Genomic DNA, 16,669 nt, shown 5'->3' on the forward strand with positions numbered 1-16,669 from the left:
TTTTCATCATCCTATAAGTTACTGAGACAAATGGTGACAGTGCTATTTCTGAAACAGGTTAAGGAAAAGTACAAAAGCCTTTATCAAACTCAACACACTCTGAAATGAGGAAATTGTCTGTATGAGCATACAGTGTGCATAAAAATTAGATTACACTACATTGAAAGGCAGATGAGAGTTTAAGAGTGACAAGTGGGCAAGTGCTAAAAATAAGGGCATGTTACTTCCTTTCCAACACTGCTTTGTCTGTATGCATTCTTTGATGTTGTTTAAGCTTTGAAGTAAAGAAATACTTTTCAAGAGTCTGAAAGATACTTCTGATTACTATATTGATAAGAACTGGTTTTGAACAAAAAGATCTCTTGTGGTTTTCCTATTGGTTCTATAATGCCTGAGAAATTGCACAATGACAAAAACAAGGACACCTGCTCTCTGGTCTTCATATAAGCATTATGATTTTCAAAACCAAACAGTTTTGCAGTCATTGTATTTCTGCAGTAATGTTAAAAAAACCATTACAACTTCAGGAATATGAGCTGACACGAACAAAAGTTTACCATCCATCTGCAAAGATTGAAAAGCAGTTTTGTGAACTACTGGTTCACTTCACAGATTCTCTGTCCATAGTCAACTATGCCACTAACCCAGAGGACTCTCCGTTTTTTTTGCTGTATGAACATTAATTTCAATTTGCTAGGCACCATTGCCTGTTTATTCGACTTTGGGTTTTTTGGTTGGTGGGCTTGTGGGTTTTTTTTTTTTTTAATTGAAGGGAATTTTAATAATCTATGGTCTTTTCAAGTCACAGTTTTTTTGTCTGTGGGAATCTTGGACTGGTTTGTTTTGCTGCTGACAATTTACTTAATCCTGTTATATATAGAACACGGTTCAGAAATAATCTGTAAAAGACCCTTGCATATCTGCTGAGTTTTACAGGTAATACAAGATACAATAGTCCGAAAGATGTGATTTGGTGATATCTTTATTGCATCTCTTAGCCTGAATAGACAAAGCTCTAATTAACATTCATACAATTATCTAAGTCTTTAAAATCCCATCTGTCTTAATGATGTATACATAGCATAGCAAGCCCAATAAATACCAAGCACATACATTGCAAATGCTTTTAATTTAAACTGTAACACTGCTTACTGAAGCTCTTGTACATATTCTGTGGTTCAATTGTATGGTTGTCATAAGACTTGAAAACCTTCCTCCTGAGCTACACAGTCCTGCATATATCTCAGAGCTGTTAGTTCAGCAACTGCTGTTACTGTGTGCAATATCCAAACAAGTAAACCTTGGAAATGACTCAGCTACATATGAGTTACCTGGTGTTTAACCTGGCTCAGGTGTTTGCAAGACAAAAACTAACCTTGACTGAACATATGAATAGATGTGAATGCTAAATTTCTGCACCTTCAGAATTAAAAAAAAATTACAGTGCTGTTCTTAACATGCATTCTTTTATCTAGCCTGCATGTATCATGTGACATTCTAAACATATTTCGTAGAAGAGTTAATTCAGCTTTCAGCAGTGTGCAGTCTGTGAATCAAGGAGAATAACTCTTAGCTGCTTTATGGTTTAAAGTATGATTGAATATACTAACAGGTCTCCATGAAGTATGCATTTCAATATATATAATGTATTTTTTAAATATTTCATTTCTGTACAGGTCTCATCCTCTCAAGAAGTGGAGCATCTCTATTGCACTTAAGAAGACAAGGCAATAGAGCCCAAAAATACTGAGACAGCACCAGTGATCTGAATCTTGAAATTTTATTCCCTGGTCAGTAACTTGTTGATCGTTGCTCGATCATTCCTGCTACTTCAGTTGCTCTTTGTTTCAGTTTTCTCTCTATATAAAGTGACATAGCTATACCTTGCAGAGTATTTTGAGAGTTATGGGAGTTTACAGCTGAGTAAGATACAAAACATCATTGTAATAAGTATTTTTAAAAGAATCTTTTCATAAACCTTTCAACTCCATTGCTCTAAAAATCATTCATATCATTTAGATTACGGCAATTAAGGGAAATAATTTTTGTGTAATGAATGAGATAATTTATAGTTATATAAATTTATAAGATTAGCTTATTTTCAATGTTTATATGCAGGTTCTTCTGGGAAAGCAGACAGGGACATCACAAGCAGTATTTAAATCTCACCAAGGCAACTGATTTTTCTATGCTCTATCAAATAACATATTTGCAAAACTGCCAGATGGGGAGAGAAACTGCAGTGAGAAAATAATGGTGAGGTTTGTAGTACAGGAAAAAAGGCTCAGACATTTGATACATTATTTTATCAGCATGAGAAACTTTAAACATTTAACAAACTTCTTAAGTAGAAGCTTTTCATTGATCTCTCTTTGGCAAGGATAGCAAAAAGAAAAGGTGAAAGAAAACCATACAGCTAAAGCTGACACAAATCCTAACCAAACACAATTAATAGGGAGTACAAAAATGGTAAATATTTGAATGATAAATCTTGTGGCAGTATGGGAGGCAGGTTACTATAAGCTTCGCATTAAAGATTTCTATTAGGGTATATCCAGTCTCTCCTCCTTCCATTATGGATACTATTGGTAAAAAACAGCTTTGAAAAATTTGATTCTCCCAGGCTCTTATGCATACTACAGCATCAAAAGCAAACATTTAAAGATAGAAAACTTGTGAAGCCTCAGTGCATTTTTTAACCCATTTCTAGGCAGCATTAGATCAACAGCAGAAATAATTGCTGTCACTTTGTACTTTTTGACCAATAATTCTCTGTATTTTCTGCAAGAAACTTGAGTGATGCAAATGACCTTATTTTTACAGCATGCTTTTATTAAATAGTTTATTATTTTGGCAGACTAATAAAGATTTTGGTATTTGCTTTTATTTGCAATAATATTACCACGACATAAAAAAGGATTTTATGTTCTTTTTGAGGAACAAGGAGGATAAAAGTGTTGATGGATAGTGCAACTAAGGCATCAGCAATGAGCTGGAAATGAGACACATAAATATGAAAGCAGAGCTAAGAAAATAGAACTGCACCCTTGGCCTTTCTTAAAAGAACATGCACATGCCATGGTTCATTCATACAGTTACAGAAACTCCTTTTGTTTTCAGTGAGTCAGTGAAAATATGCAGACTAAAATATTACCAAGATTCTCAGTTGTTTCGCATATTTCTGTAGTTAATGTAGTTGTGAAATATTTCAAAATATTTAGAGAAATGACTGTTGATGATGATTTTTTAGAAGACATGTATTTTCTTTGAAATATAAAGTTGTCCTTTTTTCTAGTTATGTCTTAGACAAAGGTGGTGAAGCAATATCAGTGTTCAGTTTTCCCTTTTTTGCTTTTCAAACAGACCTAATTCTTTAAAGATCAAAGAGCTGAGACCTCATAGCCAGATCAGACAATCACACCAAGGTTTTAAAAACAAAATTATCAGTCCTGTAGTATAAAAAAAAAAAAAAAAAGAAGCCTAGGTAGCATGTAATAGAATTAATCTTATTGGATGGGGAGTTTGGTTTCAGATTGAAAAGATTGTGAAAAGATACTATGTATTCATATTGCAATAATCTGAGCTCCTTGACAATGGGTGGTGTTAGGTGCAAAGGGTATCCAGCAGTTAAGAAATGTATTAATTCAAACAAATAATTGGATGTGCCTTGAAAATAATAGTACTTCCTTGATTGAGGGTGCTTAAGATTTGAATTTTGCTTATAGGCACTCCTCAAAAAGACAGTCGAAGTAGAAAAATATGAACAGAACAAATACCACATGAAAGAAAGCTAAACAGGCAAACAAAACTTTCCCTCAGTGGAAATTTGTTTGTTCCATTTGCCTTTTCTAAAAGGCAGCCAGTAAATAGGAATCACGAAGTATGAGTTTCTTAGAAGAATAAATCTAGCAATTAATTATATGTCAAGGCATAAGAATCAAAAAACTGCTTATGCCCATTGCCAGTCATTCACTCCCTGTCAGTAGTAGTTCACATCTTTCCTGGGATGGCATCCAACCACAGTGGCATCTAAAATATAGCAGGCTATATTGTTACAGTTGGAGGTGAAATTGAAAGTTGCACCAAACAGAAGTGACAAATTCACATTGCTCAGTGTTGCCTAGCAATAAGAGATGAGTTTATTATGAACACTTGACTCTATATCCATCGCAAGGAGGCTTTGTATTCACACCAAAATGCCACTAGTCTTACAGGCAAAAGGGGCAAAAATAGGGTGGGCAGGAGGGAACAGTCACAGTAGTTGTAAGTGTGTTCTGTCTTTCAAGATTTCTCTCTTTCTCAGGGGAACGAGTTCAGGAAGGAAAAGGCAGAGCCTGCCTCCAGCTGGAGTCTTTGAGATTGGCCAGGTAGCTTGTTATGGACCTTAATTGTGCTTTTGAATGCCCTTAGTAGTGCTGTTTCATTAGTAATGGCTTGTAGTTCAGACACTGCAAATGAAATCTTTACTGAATGTTCCCAAGAACTTGTTTTCATTGTGCAGAACCTTTCATTTGCTTCTGCTCTATTTTAATTTTTTTCTTTTTTTTTCTTTTCTTTTTTTTCAGGGAAAAGGGCAAGTCATCAGGGAGGTTTTCCCTCCTCAGACATCTTGCTCTTTTCTTTTTTAACTACTGTTTATTTGGGAGAACATTTTTTTCTATCTTGGCCATTGGACCTTGTCTCTCAAGGTATTAATTACCTAGCTATTCCCATAAATATGGTTTTTTAAAGAACATTTAGGTATCCTTAAAGACCTTACTGGATACCCACCCACATATTTAAACACATAATCAATTTTAAAAATCAATGCAATAGTTACTATTAATTTGCCCCCCCTCCAATAACTGATCTGTTTCTGTGTTTTTATGCCATCTGCATTTTTGACAACTGAATATTTTTGACAGCATGGTCCATTGTGCCCAAGTTCACATCATTTTTTTTTCTCTTCTTTTTTTTTAAACATCATATGACTACATATGTAATAAGAAAATGGGTTATATCACACATTTTGCTGTACAGATTTGGGTTCACAGTGGATTTTCTGAACTGACAAAAATTTTACAAGAAGTATTTCTATTATAAGAGTGTATTTATTTTATAGACATGATAGATTATTGAAATGCTATGTAAATACATTGAAATTACAAAACAGTTGTGATTTTAAGAAGCTTTAGAAACAAAAAATTAAGGATGAAATTTAGAGATTATATAGTTTAGGTAAAATAGAATAAAATATAGATAAAAATGCTCTCTCTTGTGAAATGTTTAGTTAAAAATGCTAGTGCAGAATTATCTCCTTAGCTTATATGTTCATCTAGCCAAACTGATACATTATTTGTATGAAAATTTGTGTGCAAAAATGCAGCTATTGTCTCAAATTGTGATTTAGGCAGTAAGCATTGAAGGTACAAAACTGAGGTACTTGCATTTTGTAAATGTTTTTATAAAAACCTTTAGTAACTTTGGTCCTTTCTTTATTTCAGATTCAACGTGTTACAAACAAACATATTCCACCTGTTACAACAATCTGGCATATTACTTCCTTGATACGTGATGATACAATACCTCTCAGGTTTGCTGAGTAGCAAAGAGAAATGTAAGCAAATGAAAAGGTTTTCCACTTTCACAGTTTTTTTTCTGCTTGGGGTTCTGTTTGTCTGAGAACCGTATGAATAGAAGCCATATTTTATAGTATTTCTTTAACCTCTGCCATCTGGTGTAGGTTAGTTTTTCCACTGCCAACATATCCTAGAGGCCCCAGTACCAAAATGTTTAATTTCTAAGTAAACATTTGGACTTTATAAATCCAGTTTAAAAAAATAGAGCATTATTTTTTTAAACTTTATACTACATTTGCCACTACTGATGACATTAATAAACACACAGACAGGTATATGGGTTTAAAGGCTTCTGGCCACGACTTTTCCATAGCCAACCTCCAGAGATGTCAGTCATGCTCAGTTGTCAGGAAGGGACTTGAATATTCCCTACTGACCTAAAGCCTGAAGTTGTGTCAAGGGATTTGCACCACCACAGCCTTTCAAAATCAAGTATAGTTTCAGGCAAATAATACTCACCCATGCCAAAGCCAGAGCTTTAACTTCTTAATTTTTTTTTAAATTTAAACCAAAGTGATTTCACTGCAACAGGAGAGGATTGGTTGCTACAAAAGAATTTAGGCAAGTAACTAACCACTTAAGAAAACTAAAGAATGTAATAGCCATATCTTTAGCAACTTCCTTATGTCTGAGGAAGAAAAATAACCCACAAAAATCATGTGCCAGATTTCTACTACCAAGGGGATAAAGTCCTTTTTAAACTTACAAAAGTATAATGTTTCACTTTGTACTAGGTAGCAAATTATCAGATTTCAGTTTGAAAAAATACAGTGCTGTTGATTGTCCCAAGCTGATTATTAATCAGAGTGAAAAACTGAAAACTTCTTGCTTGTGCTGAGCATGGGCAGGCAGACTGAATTACCTTCATCAGTATTCCTCACAGAGGACAGTCACCAGGTAAAGACACATGAATTATATGGATGCACCGATTATAGAGGAGAACATTTAAAGCTGTGTATAGGCAAGTTCTGAAGGGTAAAGAAAAGATAAATAACTAGTATCTTGTTACTTAATATTGATTTAGGAAAAGTTCTGAAAAAACCTTAGGAATTTCCACTTCTTTACATGCCCACCTGATTAAATTTTTGTGTGGGTGTGTTTTTTTCCCTACATTCTAAAATATCAAGGATATTGAAGGCTTGCTGCCTTCATCTGCTGCAGTTCCTAATCCTGATGATTATTCAGAAAAATGTTTCCGGCATGAAATTAATTTTTAATGAAAATTCAGAAAAGGTCTTCACTTAGTGTTTATTGAGTTTCAAATGAAACAAGTCTTAAGAATAAAGAACAGTAAATTAATTAACAAGTGGCTCTTTTTTGTGCACTGAGCTGTTGTGCAAAAGTTATGCCCATTTAAATGAATTTAGAATTTGATTAGTTTCATCAGTGCAATTTGGTAATGAAGATTCATGGTATTTGTTGAATTTAAATGATAATTGTCCTGGGGATAATTCTTACTGGACAGTTCGGATGAAGAGATGAAGTATCACCTTTCAGCCAGCCTGGGGTGTGAAATTCTGTGTAACTTTGCAAGACCACTAACTGCATTTATTTTATTATGCTGAGTTATAAACAGCAGCATCTGGGAAGTGAACATCCTCTCTCTGCCACAGGGATAGTGACTTCTGCCAGTTTGGACAACTGGTTAAATTCCCTCAGTTTGAGTCATCTGAACAATTAAATCAGTACCCACACTGTGATCTTTTTAGTCATCAGTGAAACTCGTTTGGTTTAATTTAGTAATTTTCTAATTCTAGCTCGCTTTGAGACCATTTACATTTTTTCATCGTAGTTGTTAAACCTATGCACATTGGGGTGGCAGCTTAGACATACCCTGAAATATTTACCCCAGTATTTCTTTGTAACCATTGATTAGCCCTGCAAACCAGTGCTGACATTTGTGTTGTGCCTGGACTCACCCTGTCCCTTCAGCACCTCTTACCAATCAGCTCATTCTCTTCGCTTCTGATTCTCAATGAACTATACCCTGGATGTTCTGTGCTTGGCTAGGCATTTTAAGAGTGGATTTAGCCTTAGCAAACAAAACCATCTTTTTATCTTTCCTCTTCTGCCACTATCTTTCCTGTAAACGTTTGGTTAATGTAAGAGAATTTTTCAAAGGACTGGAGATCACAATATTCATGCAGGTCTTTTGAACATAAACACCTGTGTGAAAAGGAAAATAATCAAAGTCAGAGCTCCAGCAAGGAAAAGACTAGAGTTGGTTGTTGCCTGTTTGGCCATTCAGTAAACATGCAGCACAGCATGTCACAACACTGTTGCTGTTTTTCATATCAGTAGTAAAAATATATAGGAAGAATTTGGGAATAATTTTCATTAAATTATATCTTTTGTCACTTCTGTCTTAAACTGGGTGTGAAATTGGTCCTAACTCACAATCTCCCCCAGAACAGATAGGAGGGGAGGAACCTCAGACTAAATTCCAGCACACAGACTGAATGATACCCAAGTCCTGAGGGATGAGTTCTGGGCTCTGACTTTTTTCTCTTATTTTCTATTTAATAGCAACCTTCTCTTTTTTTCACTAACATAAATCCGATTCAGATTTGTCTGCAGCTGGTCTGCCTGCGAAATGTGGGTTTATGGTTTCACTTGGCAGCCTCTTGCCATGTTGGGTACTTTGTGATGCCATTGTGGGGCTTTAAGTGGTTTTGACATGATTGCGCTGTAATCAGTCCAATAAGGAAGAAACTCTTATATTTAAATTCTCTATATAAATGAATGTACCTACATTCAAAGTGGTGGTAGAGTATGTGGATTTTTATCAGGTGTAAATTAGTCTCGTGATTTAGATTGTTATGTTTGCTGAGTATCCAAGTTCTGCCCAAATAATTACTGGGTTTTTTCAATGTGATATGCATATAATGTGTATATATTCCCTGATTTTATTAGGTGACATGCATGGAGAAAAAGAAGAGGTACTTTATACCTATTATATTATACCTAACATATCCAGGAACAATGAATAAAAAACAGTCTCTGGAACTTGGCAGAAGTTTAATTCAAGGGCCATCAAGGACTGCATAGTTTTGGTTTTGTGTAATAAGTAGTCAAATAACATTCAGAAATTGAAAGTGTATTTTTCTATAATACACATTTTCAAGCAGGTTTCTTGGCATGCATTTTGTTTGTACTGTGCTTGAAGTTGTTTATGGCATTAATGGTTAGTGTGTTTGTGCATGTTTGCATTCTGTCTGTTTATGAAGTATTTCACTGGTACCCTTACACAGCATGTGGTCGGTCGAAGATTATTTTTGGTAGCATGTGTAGTCATGCATTTTGGTGAAAGAGTTTAAAGTAAAGTGGGTTAAACCCTGGTTATCTGCAGTTATATAAAGACAGACTTATAGGTTGTAGTCTTCTCAGAACTTAGATACAAAAAGTACTGCACCATTTCAAAGACGAAAGAGTGAGTTGGTGCCAATTTGTCCAACAATCATGGCAATTTGAGTTGCATAAAGATAGGCCAATTCTATTAATAACTGGAACATTTGTATATTTTTATTATCATAGATGTCAAAAATAATTAACAGATGACTCATTATATTATAATAATAACATGTGTGTAATTTTTGAAATTAACTACGGAAGCAAAAACAAACCTCTAACAAGGATAATTTAAGTCGCTTCAGTCTCTAATTGACAGCTAAGTATAGGCAGTACTTTCAGGACCCAGACACAGGGCTGTGAAATTAATCTGTGAATTACAATGGGTTTAGAGTGTTAGTCGATACTTTTCATGGTGTTTTGAAAGTATGGGTTGTTCAGCATGTATTTAATGACATTACAGGAATATTACTTGCAGAAAATATAGATGCTGAGCAGCTGTAGACACTTACAGACATCAGTTCTGTAAGGATTTTGTGAATGTTACAGAATAAAATATTATTGCTTTATTTAGATGCCTAACTACAATTTTAAGAGCACTATTCTTCCCGTGAATCTTGAAACTTAAGGGAAACAGACCTGACCAATAATTAATTCTTAAGAAAATTTCACTTGTAAATACTATTTCATTACTATTGTTAATAAAGTTCTTCATGGTATAAAACTCCATTATATCAGCTCTGATTTTCTTTCTTTTGGGCCAACTTACATTTTTTTCATTGTGCTTCTTAAACCTTCTTCCACTGGAGTGGGGAATTTTTTTCATACAGGTCTCTTTTTTTCTCCCACTAGAGTAATATTAGACAATTTTCTAACACTTCTTTTACATTTCTCAAGTGTGCATTTATGAAAGCTTAAAAAGATTTCATTAAGTTTTTCTGTCTTTAAGAGAATAAAATTAATGCATTCATTGAATATCATTTATGTTGTGCACAGTTTTTTATCTACTTTCCGTACATAAAATACTATATAGCTGTATCATTTATAACACCATGCTGTGCTGCACAACTCTAGTTTCTTTTTCTGTATAATGCTGTAACATACTGTGAGACTTTTGATTAAGAATAATTGTTTATGGGACTGTAAGTGAATTCAAAAGACTGTAGGTAAACGTGGAATTCAGACCCTCTTAGTATTCTTCCTCCTTGTAACATGCCATACCTGTGTTATTCTTGAGAAGTGCAAATTCAAGCCACAGAAGATAACATTTCTATCCCTCAAAACATAGAAGCCATTAATACAGAAATGAGGAGCAAAATGTGTAGAGAAATAAACTTTAAATCTTATGAGAGTAGCAGCATGTTCATGGTGTCAGGAAGAAAAAAAAAATGATGAAAGGAAGCCAAGCCTGACAAACTGAATTGTGGCTCATCTGAATGTTGTCGAACTTCATTTCACTAACAAAACAGAGAGTTAAAAAAGGAAAAATTACAAGAAATCCTTCTTATCACTGTAATATACTAGTTTTAAAAGAAATATGTATGTACTATATAAATTCATAGATCTTTGCAACTATATAGGTATTTTCAATATTTTAAATTGGGAGCAGAGAAGAGGATTTTAGTAAAACTGTATGGTCACACAAAGGACAGAATTTGGTGATAACTTGTCTGGAAATGTGTACAAATGCATACAAAAACAGTGTAAAAATCCAAATAATTTTTCATGTAGGAAATGGCATATTTCTGTGTATTAATATGCAATGATTTATAAAAAGCAGAATATGAATTCTGTATTACTATATAAAGAGTCTATACATAGCATACATAGCATATGGAAGAATGCACAATTTATATATATACATATACACATACACGTGTGTGTGTCTGTCTCAATATCCTATTTCTGCTTAGATTCCATCTTCCAGTTCATGTTTTTATGTAAATCAGGAGTGATTTTTAGAAGTCAATGTTTTAAATGTTGTAAGAGGTTATTGTTAAGTCCATTATATATAGCTGACATATATTAACATATATGAGATGAGCCAAGACAATACAAAACTACTAATTTTGGGCTGAGTCCAAATACTGGCTCGTATGCCAACTACTTACCAGTATAATATTTAGATAATAATCTTCAGCAGACAAGTTTTTATGCTGTAAGGAGAGATCCATGTAACCTGGGTGTTCTTGAAAATAGAACTTAATTTTTATGTTATTTAAGTGTTTTAAGCATGTTAGCCTTTATATCTTCCAATTTGTGCTTCCATTTCAGTGAGAGTACTGCTGGAACAGCAATTTTTCTTCCAGGAAAATTCAGCAGATCTTTTGAGACTCAAAGCACTTAAGAAGTCAGGCACTGTCCAAGTGAGCACAATATTCACAACCCCCTGAAAAGCATTTTTAAACCCTGAGATAGAATTTTTGGGTTCACAAACAATAATAAAATTATTGTTTAAAATTTTGCTTTTAATATATGTAAATATCCTAAGGGATTACAGATGTGTTCCACTTCATCATATGTTTTGGCTTCAGACATCATTACCCTCTAAAAGTCACTTCAGGTCCAGGTGTGACTATTTGCTATATAAGAAGTCAAGCAACTAGTTAATTATCCATTTAAAAAATAAAATTCTGTCCTTAAGACAAAAGGAGAAGGGCACTTTCCATGACATTTTCAATGAACTGGAACTTCTTGCTTCAAATGATATTCCAAAAAACTTGCTTTTTCTCTTGGAACTGGGTCAGAGTTTTTCTAGCCTTGATAGAATTGGCATCCTTTCTCGAAATCGAAATATGCCAGCCGTAGTACTTTTTCAGTAATACAGTTATCATGCAGAAAATCTTTGATAAGGCCACATATGCACCATTTGTGCTATAGAGATCCATGAACCTGCAAGGTTATGTGACTGTGAGTAACCCCTGCTGCCATTTGATGTTACTAAGTCTTCAAAAATCTTGACCTTGAGACAGACTTCTTTTTCCCCCAAAGGCTCAACATTCTTTTTTGTGCTACATTTTTCAGAAGAACTCTTTGTTTGAAGAAGCTGGGCAGGGTAAAGCTGGCAGACTGGAACACTGCCCTGATGTGTTGTGACAGACATGTAATCTGCCATTTGACCACTGGTTCACACATCAGTGTTAATGTGAATGTGACACCTCTCAGCATACTGTTAATCATGCATTACTCTTCTGTCTAAAATGTGGAGATGTGGAGTAGACTTTTATTCTTTTCAGAAGACTACACAAAAAACCCTGGTGAAATTAAATTTTACAGCCATAAAAAGCAAACTGATTGACAGCTGCAAATCATAGTCACAGCAACATTGATATATACATATTTATAGATCCCTAGATTTCAAAACTAAAAAGGATCATTAGAACAGTCTGCTTAATCTAACGCACTCCCACTCTAAACATGCAAGGAGTCAAATATGTAGTCCCATGTCATGTGTGGAAACCTAGAAGATGACCTTCTGTGGTCCAGAAAGGAGATCAATTCAGCTTCTTTTCCTTGCTAACACTTTTACATCTCTTGGGTTTTGTTTCTTTTTCTCCTGGTGTTTCATCACCAAAGTGCCCAGGAGTTCATCTGCTTTCATTCAACTGAAATGCATGTACCAGATGGTGCAAATAGCCCAGTATATTTCAATCCTGTATCCATGTCAAAAAACAGGCAGACTGCTGCAGTTCTTGGTTGCTGCACCTCATGGTATCAAAGGCTGGCTAAGAAGAGTGACACTGCTTGACGATGAATAAGATTTTTCAGGTCTGGCAGGGAAGTTGCTTTGGAAGCTAAAATCCTGCTTCTACTCTGTAGGAGTTGCTTTTCATGATTAATTAATTGTGTTTACACTAATCTACAAAGGATGTAAAGAAATATAAAAACAGAGTTACAGAAATGTGTCTAGTTAAGATACTTTATAGTAACCATTTCATAACCTGCATTTTAAGTATATTATCTACTTGCTTGTTAGAATTTTAAAAGAAATTGACCTAAACCAGAAAGCTCTATATTGTATTTTTTAACATTCTTTTACAGGAGGACCACTGAGATCTCTGTTTGCTATGTGAATAGCCTAGATCTCCGATGTCCTTAGGTCAATGAAGTTTGAAAGTATCTTGAGGCAGTGCAGTGAAGGTCACTAGCTGCTTTCATCTGATAGCACCTGCTTAGAGTTTGGCCTCAAGACTTTCAAAGTATCTCCATAATAAAGCCTTAGATATGCAAAAGCTATAGCTCTAGAAAAATGATGATATGAGGCTTCAAAGAGTGGACAGTTGTTTGTCTTGGAAAACAGAAACTGGACATAGTAGTTGAAAGCTGTTTGTGGCAAAAAGTTGACATTCTCTCTGTTGGTTTTCTGACTCCTAAATGCTGTAACAGTAACACAGAGTACAAGAAGAGTTATGCCTTCCTATTCATTCTTCTGGCATTTTACTAATCCCACAAGTAACAGAAAACTCACGTGGTGCTTTCTCACCCTGTCCTCTGTCACATCTACAAGAGTGTGTCTCTCTTAAGACCCAGGCAAAGTATTCCTCTGCCTGTTTGGGTTACCTGTGAATATTTTTTTCTTAATGTTGTTCATAAGCTAGGGTATGAGAATTTTAAAACATGCTGGAGAATTCTGGTTTGACTGATTTTAGTGGTCTTTGGGATGGTTTATAAGTGGCTCAGGACGGGACAGCACTCTTTTTACCTGTTTAACCTGTCAAGCTCTAAAGTTTTTCTCTGTATTTTTTATTTTATTGTCAATTCTTCATTGTTCTGAATCTCTAAACATTTGTGGGTTTTTTAACCACTGAAGAGACATATACCTTACTTGGAAAACTATCTTTCTTCCCGAACAAAGAATTCCAAGACAGAAAAGAGTACCACAGAATAATTCATATAGCTGAAAGACCTATCTTGCAAGAAATTACTGTTAATCGCATGTTCATTTTGCAATACCACATGTAGTACAGGTATGCTTGTTGACAAATCTATGTACGTGTATTTGGCTTTATAGTCAGAAGCTCTGGTTTGCCTGCAGTCATGGTGTAGGTGGTTCTTCTCATGTGCATTGTAGTTACAGGACTATAATTTTAAATAGAAGTAATACTGAAAAGAATTGTTTGTTTAGCTAAAGGTAGGTCATAGATTAGGTAGAAACAATCAAACAGACCATGCTGACACACATATATATATATAATGGAAAAGTGTAAAAAAGTCAGGAGAGAAAGGTTATTTAATATGATAGATGGAAGTGTCATGAAGACTAGTGGGATGAAGGTAATAAGAGAAAGTTTAGACTGTCTACCTGAAAAATTCTGGACAGCAAACTAGTTGCACTAAACAACTGTATATTCTCTAAGGGGAAACATTAACAGTCCAATTGCTTGAGATTTTTGAGAGGCCAAAGGAGCAGCAAAATGCATGTTGGGGAAAAAGCTTGAATTGGCAGGTAGGTAGATTAGCTGACCTATTAGTTCTTTTATATTGCAAACTTCTATGATTTTGTGTGGGGAAAATTCCTTTTCAACCCACGCTGGCAATCTGTTTATGTTCTGAAGTATGATGATTGACATCCCTTTTAACTTTTAACCTAGAGAATGTCTCTGCAAGTGTTATTCCTACATATAAATGTCTAATGCTTTTAATATAAAAAAAAAAGTCTCTCAATTAGGGGACTGTATCCATGTGCAAATGCAGAATGGAGATCACAACAGAGTCTGAGGTGTTATCGCGGCATGGGCAGCACTCCCACTCAGGAAGGATGGGGCGTTGAGAAGGAAAAGGGAGCATTTGGGGCTTTATAGACTAGAGAGTGAAGGCAAACAAGAGAAAAGTGGATAAAAACAGTCAGAAAGAAGGGTATAATTTTTACTGAAAAGGGGAATAGGAAGGAAAGAATAGAGAAAAATTGGAAGGTTGCAAGGTATAAAAATAGAGAAGCAAGATAGGCAATGAGAGCTAATTTATGGAATAGAAGAACCAGAACAATAAGGATGTTCTGTTATTATTATGGTGCCAGAGTAGCTTGCTGCCTATAAGCATTTACCTTTGGTTCATCTACATGCAGCCTTATTTTTTTCATTTCAAACAGTGTAATATTTAGTAGGCATCACTGAAGCACACTGCATGGATTTTTGTGATAAATAGTGTATTTTACAAATAAAATGCAGCTTATCCATCTTTCCTGTGAAAGTAAAACTTAAAAAAATATAGAGCATTTAGAAAACTGTAGCACCCTAGTAGAAAGAAGTTCCATATTCTGCGACTTTTTCCTGCATTTTTACCCCAAAATGGGGGACTGGAGATGGATTTATGAGAGGGATAACATTAAAAAAGAAATATTTAAGAAATTCTAAACTGGCAAAACTTCATGTACTTAAATACTACAAAAATACTCTTCACATGTTATGGTATTAAACTAGAGCTCATTGTACAAAAAGAAACAACAATTGCAGAGAATTCCAGTTAATCAAAAATATCTTTGCAATGTTACTTGTTCTGACTTAAAGAAGTTTGCTGAAGCATCAACTTCATTTCTGTCGAGGACTGTAAAAAAGATTGAAGCTGGGGCCTGGAATATGAACAAACAATGCATCTAAGTTAGTGCCCCACAGAATATTTTAAAATTATTTAACACAAATCATCTCAGTGTCAACAACTCATCACAGATAAACTATCTAATTAACAGAAGCCATCATAGTATTTGAGAACTCAGTCTTGGCTCAGTTGATATACCAGAAGGGCACTCCTTGATAAGCAAAATTTATAAAGGAAGGTTTAAAAAACATTCCTGCCTGAAGTAGATTCTTCTTAGTTTTAAATTAACCCTCTGCTAGATTGGGGTTTTTAGTAGTTTGGATTTTTTAAATCTTAATGAGATAACAATCACAGGATGACCTCATGTTCTCAGGTATATTCCAAGCTAAGACTCCGTTACACAGTCTGTTTTATGATGCAATATTTTTTCAGCGAGTCTGCCGTGCACTTGGAGCCATGCCAAAATGACAGCTCAATTAACAAAAGTGTCCCCAGCTTTTGTAAGCCCTTCTGAGATAGTTTTATCCCACTTCTTGAAAATTGCAAAGGTTGTCAAAATCCTGAGGAGATAAAACTTTACTGCAAAACACTTTTGGGCATCAAAGCGTTGGCTGGTTGTTGCAGCACCAAACCAGCCACTTATTGGAATTGCACTTATTGCAGGTGATTCACTTCCCCGCAGGAAGTCTGTGGGGAGAGAAAGATGATAATGGGATATATGAAAATATAATATAGACCAAAAGTCACTGAAAATAGCTTGTGGGAAATACTGAAAAGAGAGATCTCTCCTAAGTCTCTGGGGGGTGATGTTTATATGTTGCAAGGAGATGATCTAGGGCAATAATATTCATTACCTTAAAACTGCTCCTGAAAGTAGTCTTTTTCACAGAGGAAATGTGAAATAACACTTAGGAAGGAGTGAAGTACCGTCTTTTTTCAATTCCATCCCAGGTAGATTATTTCCTACAATATTCACCAAATGTATAGCAGAAATGGGTACAATTGATCTTTTTTTCTGAGCTGAAGGAGATCACACTGCTGATATCAAGTCTTGGAAGAAAACACTTTATCCTTAGCTATCATATGATTCTTAGAGCATTCCTAGGTTTGAACAGAGCATACTCTCCACCATCTTAGCAAATAACAATACTGAGTTTCCCAAAGTCTTC

General features: G+C 34.9%; 1 long non-coding RNA gene across 4 annotated transcripts in view; it reads left to right on the forward strand.

Annotated features, from left to right (window-relative positions):
• Positions 1-16,669, forward strand: part of LOC128789753 (uncharacterized) — a 49,737-nt gene that overhangs the window by 7,194 nt on the left and 25,874 nt on the right. For 2 of the 4 annotated variants that reach the window (XR_008431516.1, XR_008431515.1), the window contains exons 2-5: positions 1,677-1,790; positions 4,304-4,367; positions 5,484-5,596; positions 8,532-9,861. This is a non-coding gene — a long non-coding RNA (uncharacterized LOC128789753). Of the gene's footprint in view, positions 1-1,676; positions 1,791-4,303; positions 4,368-5,483; positions 5,597-8,531; positions 9,862-11,240; positions 11,323-16,669 lie in introns of those variants that run through there. The other 2 variants (XR_008431518.1, XR_008431517.1) reach the window with 2 other exon arrangements.

The sequence above is a fragment of the Vidua chalybeata genome, chromosome 6, assembly GCF_026979565.1.
Source record: "Vidua chalybeata isolate OUT-0048 chromosome 6, bVidCha1 merged haplotype, whole genome shotgun sequence".
Taxonomy (NCBI): domain Eukaryota; kingdom Metazoa; phylum Chordata; class Aves; order Passeriformes; family Viduidae; genus Vidua; species Vidua chalybeata.